Genomic DNA, 6968 nt, shown 5'->3' with positions numbered 1-6968 from the left:
CACTAGCACTAGCACCCATATCACACAAGCCATGATAACAACGATCTCCTATTTTAATAGAAATAACAGGCATGCCTACCACAAGTCTATGTTTATCTTTAGCACAAGGTTTAGCAATTCTAGCAGTTTCATCACAGAAATAAATAACATGCCCATCAATATTACCAGCCAAGAGATCCTTAACAATAGCAATATTAGGTTCAACTTTAACTTTCTCATGAGGTGTATAGGTTCTAATATTGCTTTTATGAACCACAGTTGAAGCTTTAGCATGATCTTTTATCCTAACAGGAAAAGGTAGTTTCTCAACATAAGTAGTAGGAACAGTAGGATCATTATAAGTGATAGTCTTTTCTTAAACTTTAATAGGTGCAACTACTTTTACTTCTATGGGAGGATGATATTTAAACCACTTCTCCTTAGGGAGATCAACATGAGTTGCAAAAGATTCACAGAAAGAAGCTACTATCTCAGAGTCAAGTCCATATTTAGTGCTAAATTTACAGAAAACATCGATATCCATAAAAGATTTAACACAATCAAACTTAGGTGTCATACCTGACTCCTTACCTTCGTCGAGATCCCAATCTTCAGAGTTGCGTTTAATTCTTTCCAATAAATCCTATTTGAATTCAATAGTCTTCATCATAAAAGAGCCAGCACAAGAAGTATCGAGCATGGTGCGATTGTTACTAGAAAGCCGAGCATAAATTTTTTGAATAATCATTTCTCTTGAGAGCTCATGATTGGGGCATGAATATAACATTGATTTAAGCCTCCCCCAAGCTTGAGCGATGCTTTCTACTTCGCGAGGCCAAAAATTATATATATATAATTATGATCACGATGAACAAGATGCATAGGATAAAACTTCTGATGAATTCCAATTTCAATTGTTTGTAGTTCCATGATCCCATATCATCACATAGCCTATACTATGTCAATGCATCTCCCTCCAAAGATAAAGGGAAGACCTTCTTCTTGATAACATCACCGGCCATACCTGCAAGCTTAAACAATCCACAAACTTCATCCACATATATTAGGTGCTCATTGCTACCTCTTGAGCACTGCGTTGGTTTTACCTTGAAGAGGAAAGGATGATGCAGTAGAGCAGCGTAAGTATTTCCCTCAGTTTTTGAGAACCAAGGTATCAATCCGGTAGGAGGCCACGCACGAGTCCCTCGCACCTACACAAACAAATAAACTCCTCGCAACCATTGCGATAAAGGGGTTGTCAATCCCTTCATGGTCACCTACGAGAGTGAGATCTGATAGATATGATAAGATAATATTTTTGGTATTTTTATGATAAAGGGAATTAAAGATGCAAGTAAAATAAATGGCAAAGGAAATAACTATGTATTGGAAGATTAATATGATGGAAAATAGACCCGGGGGCCATAGGTTTCACTAGAGGCTTCTCTCGAGAGCATAAGTATTATGGTGGGTGAACAAATTACTATTGAGCAATTGACAAAATTAAGCATAGTTATGAGAATATCTAGGTATGATCATGTATATAGGCATCACGTCCGAGACAAGTAGACTGACTGCTGCCTTCATCTACTATTATTACTCCACACATCGACCGCTATCCAGCATGCATCTAGAGTATTAAGTTCAAGAGAACAGAGTAACGCTTTAAGCAAGATGACATGATGTAGAGGGATAAACTCATGCAATATGATATAAACCACATCTTGTTATCCTCGATGGCAACAATACTATACGTGCCTTGCTGCCCCTACTGTCACTGGGAAAGGACACCGCAAGATTGAACCCAAAGCTAAGCACTTCTCCCATTGCAAGAAAGATCAATCTAGTAGGCCAAACCAAACTGATAATTCGAAGAGACTTGCAAAGATAACCAATCATACATAAAAGAATTCAGAGAAGATTCAAATATTGCTCATGGATAAACTTGATCATAAACCCACAATTCATCGATCTCAACAAACACACCGCAAAAGAAGATTACATCGAATAGATCTCCACAAGAGAGGGGGAGAAATTTGTATTGAGATCCAAAAAGAGAGAAGAAGCCATCTAGCTAATAACTATGGATCTGTAGGTCTGAAGTAACTACTCACACTTCATCGGAGAGGCTATGGTGTTGATGTAGAAGTCCTCCATGATCGACACCCCCTCCGGCGGAGCTCTGGAAAAGGCCCCAAGATGGGATCTCGTGGATACAGAAAGTTACAGCGGTGGAATTAGGGTTTTGGCTCCGTATCGGGTAGTTTGGGGGTACGCAGGTATATATAGGAGGAAGGAGTACGTTGGTGGAGCAATGTGGGCCCCACGAGGGTGGAGGGCACGCGTGGGGGGAGGGGGTAGGCGCGCCCCCTACCTCGTGCCTTCCTCGTTGATTGCTTGACGTAGGGTCCAAGTCCTCTGGATCATGTTCGTTCCAAAAATCACGTTCCCGAAGGTTTCATTCCGTTTGGACTCCGTTTGATATTCTTTTTCCGCAAAACCCTAAAATAGGCAAAAAAAACAGCAATACTGGGCTGGGCCTCCGGTTAATAGGTTAGTCCCAAAAATAATATAAAAGCGTATAATAAAGCCCAATCATGTCCAAAACAGGATATAATATAGCATGGAACAATAAAAAATTATAGATACGTTGGAGATGTATCAAGCATCCCCAAGCTTAATTCCTGCTCGTCCTCAAGTAGGTAAATGATAAAAACAGAATTTTTGATGTGGAATGCTACTTGGCATAATTTCAATATAATTCTCTTAATTGTGGTATGAATATTTAGATCTGAAAGATTCAAGACAAAAGTTTAATATTGACATAGAAATAATAATACTTCAAGCATACTAACTAAGCAATTATGTCTCTTCAAAATAACATGGCCAAAGAAAGTTATCCCTACAAAATCATATAGTCTGGCTATGCTCCATCTTCACCACACAAAGTATTCAAATCATGCACAACCCCGATGACAAGCCAAGCAATTGTTTCATACTTTTGGTGTTCTCAAACTTTTTCAATCTTCACGCAATACATGAGCGTGAGCCATGGACATAGCACTATAGGTGGAATAGAATGGTGGTTGTGGAGAAGACAAAAAGGGAGAAGATAGTCTCACATCAACTAGGCGTATCAACGGGCTATGGAGATGCCCATCAATAGATATCAATGTGAGTGAGTAGGGATTGCCATGCAAAGGATGCACTAGAGCTATAAGTATATGAAAGCTCAACAAAAAAAAACTAAGTGGGTGTGCATCCAACTTGCTTGCTCACAACACCTAGGGCATTTGAGGAAGCCCATCGTTGAAATATACAAGACAAGTTCTATAATGAAAATTACCACTAGTATATGAAAGTGATAGCATAGGAGACTCTCTATCATGAAGATCATGGTGCTACTTTGAAGCACAAGTGTGGAAAAAAGGATAGTAGTATTGCCTCTTTTTATTTATTCTTTTTTGGGCCTTTTTTTATTTGGCCTTTCTCTTTTTCTGGGACAATACTCTTTGAATGATGATCATCACACTTCTATTTATTTACAACTCAATGATTACAACTCGATACTAGAACAAAGTATGACTCTATATGAATGCCTCCGACGGTGTACCGGGATAACAATGATGCGTGAGTGACTTATATGAAAGAATTATGAACGGTGGCTTTGCCATAACTAAAATGTCAACTACATGATCATGCGAAGCAATATGACAATGATGGAGCATGTCATAGTAAATGGAACGGTGGAAAGTTGCATGGCAATATATCTCGGAATGGTTATGGAAATGCCATGATAGGTAGGTATGGTGGCTATTTTGAGGAATGTATATGGTGGGTGTATGATACCGACGAAAGGTGCACGGTATTAGAGAGGCTAGCAATGATGGAAGGGTGAGAGTGCGTATAATCCATGGGCTCAACATTAGTCATAAAGAACTGACATACTTGTTGCAAAAATCTATTAGTTATCGAAGCAAAGTACTACGTGCATGCTCCTAGGGGGATAGATTGGTAGGAAAATACCATCGCTCGTCCCCGACCGCCACTCATAAGGAGGACAATCAATAAATACATCATGCTCCGACTTCTTAACATAACGGTTCACCATACATGCATGCTACGGGAATCACAAACTTCAACACAAGCATTTCTCAAATTCACAACTACTCAACTAGCACGACTCTAATATCACCATCTCCATATCACAAAACAATTATCAAGTTTCAAACTTCTCATAGTATTCAACACACTCATAAGAAAATTTGATTATTAATCTTGAATGCCTAACATAATTAAAGGAAATTACCATGTTGTTTTGTAGGACTCTCAAAATAATCTAAGTGAAGCATGAGAGAACAATGGTTTCTATAAAACAAATCTACCAACGTGCTCTAAAAGATATAAGTGAAGCACTAGAGCAAAAACCATATCACTCAAAAGATATAAGTGAAGCACATAAAGTATTCTAACAATTTCCGAATCATGAGTTGTTGGGGAACGTAGTAATTTCAAAAATTTCCTACGCACACGCAAGATAATGGTGATGCATAGCAACGAGAGCGGAGAGTGTTGTCTACGTACCCTCGTAAACCGAAAGCGGAAGCATTAGCACAACGTGGTTGATGTAGTCGTACGTCTTCACGATCCGACCGATCAAGTACCGAACGCACGGCACCTCCGAGTTTTGCACACGTTCAAGTCGATGACGTCCCTCGAACTCCGATCCAGCCGAGCTTTGAGGGAGAGTTCTGTCAGCACGACAACGTGGTGACGATAATGATGTTCTACCGACGCAGGGCTTCGCCTAAGCACCGCTACGATATGACCGAGGTGGATTATGGTGGAGAGGGGCACCGCACACGGCTAAGAGATCAAGATATCAATTGTTGTTTCTTTGGGGTGCCCCCTGCCCCCATATATAAAGGAGTGGAGGAGGGGGACGGCCGGCCTTCTCTATGGCGCGCCCTAGGGAAGTCCTACTCCCACCGGGAGTAGGATTCCCCTTTCCTAGTCGAACTAGGAGCCCTTTCATGTAGTAGGAGTTGGAGGGAAGGAAAGGGAAGTGAAAAGGAGAAGGAAGGAAGGGGGAGCCCCCCTCCCTAGTCCAATTCGGACCAGCCCATGGGGAGGGGTGCGGCCACCCTTTGAGGCCTTTCTCCCCTTTCCCGTATGGCCCATTAAGGCCCAATACGAATTCCCGTAACACCCCGGTACTCCCGAAAATACCCGAATCACTCGGAACCTTTCCGATGTCCGAATATAGTCGTCCAATATATCGATCTTTACGTCTCGACCATTTTGAGACTCCACGTCATGTCCCCGATCTCATCCGGGACTCCAAACTCCTTCGGTACATCAAAACTCATAATATAACAGTCATCGAAACCTTAAGCGTGTGGACCCTACGGGTTCGAGAACAATATATACATGACCGAGACACGTCTCCGGTCAATAACCAATAGCGGAACCTGGATGCTCATATTGGCTCCCACATATTCTACGAAGATCTTTATCGGTCAGACCGCATAACAACATACGTTGTTCCCTTTGTCATCGGTATGTTACTTGCCCGCGATTCGATCGTCGGTATCTCAATGCCTAGTTCAATCTCGTTACCGGCAAGTCTCTTTACTCGTTCCATAATACATCATCTCGCAACTAACTCATTGGTTGCAATGCTTGCAAGGCTTAGGTGATGTGCATTACCGGGAGGGCCCAGAGATACCTCTCCGACAATCGGAGTGACAAATCCTAATCTCGAAATACGCCAACCCAACAAGTACCTTCGGAGACACCTGTAGAGCACCTTTATAATCACCCAGTTATGTTGTGAAGTTTGGTAGCACACAAAGTGTTCCTCCGGTAAACGGGAGTTGCATAATCTCATAGTCATAGGAACATGTATAAGTCATGAAGAAAGGAATAGCAACAAACTAAACGATCAAGTGCTATGCTAACGGAATGGGTGAAGTCAATCACATCATTCTCCTAATGATGTGATCCCGTTAATCAAATGACAACTCATGTCTGGTTAGGAAACATAACCATCTTTGATCAACGAGCTAGTCAAGTAGAGGCATACTAGTGACACTCTGTTTGTCTATGTATTCACACATGTATTATGTTTCCGGTTAATACAATTCTAGCATGAATAATAAACATTATCATGATATTAGGAAATAAATAATAACATTATTATTGCCTCTAGGGCATATTTCCTTCAGTCTCCCACTTGCACTAGAGTCAATAATCTAGTTCACATTGCCATGTGATTTAATACCGATAGTTCACATCACCATATGATTAACACCCATAGTTCACATCAACATGTGACCAACACCCAAAGGGTTTACTAGAGTCAATAATCTAGTTCACATCGCTATGTGATTAACACCCAAAGAGTACTAAGGTGTGATCATGTTTTGCTTGTGAGGGAAGTTTAGTCAATGGGTCTGCCACATTCAGATCCGTAAGTATTTTGCAAATTTCTATGTGAACAATGCTCTGCACGGAGCTACTCTAGCTAATTTCTCCCACTTTCAATATGTATCCAGATTGATATTTAGAGTCATCTTGATCAGTGTCAAAATTTGCATCGACGTAACCCTCTACGACGAACCTTTTGTCACTTCCATAATCGAGAAACATATCCTTAATCCACAAGGATAATTTTGACCAATGTCCAGTGATCTACTCCTAGATCACTATTGTACTCCCTTGCTAAACTCGGGGCAGGGTATACAATAGGTCTAGTACACAGCATGGCATACTTTATAGAATCTATGGCTGAGGCATAGGGAATGACTTTCATTCTCTCTCTATCTTCTGCCGTGGTCGGGTTTTGTTTCTTACTCAACTTCACACCTTGTAACACAGGCAAGAACTCCTTCTTTGACTGTTCCATTTTGAACTACTTCAAAATCTTGTCAAGGTATGTACTCATTGAAAAACTTATCAAGCGTCTCGATCTATCTCTATAGATCTTG

Source organism: Triticum urartu, chromosome 3A (genome assembly GCF_056163025.1).
Source record: "Triticum urartu cultivar PI428250 chromosome 3A, HENAU_Tu73, whole genome shotgun sequence".
In the NCBI taxonomy this organism is placed as follows: Eukaryota; Viridiplantae; Streptophyta; class Magnoliopsida; order Poales; family Poaceae; genus Triticum; species Triticum urartu.
Note: the sequence above shows the minus strand (reverse complement) of the source record.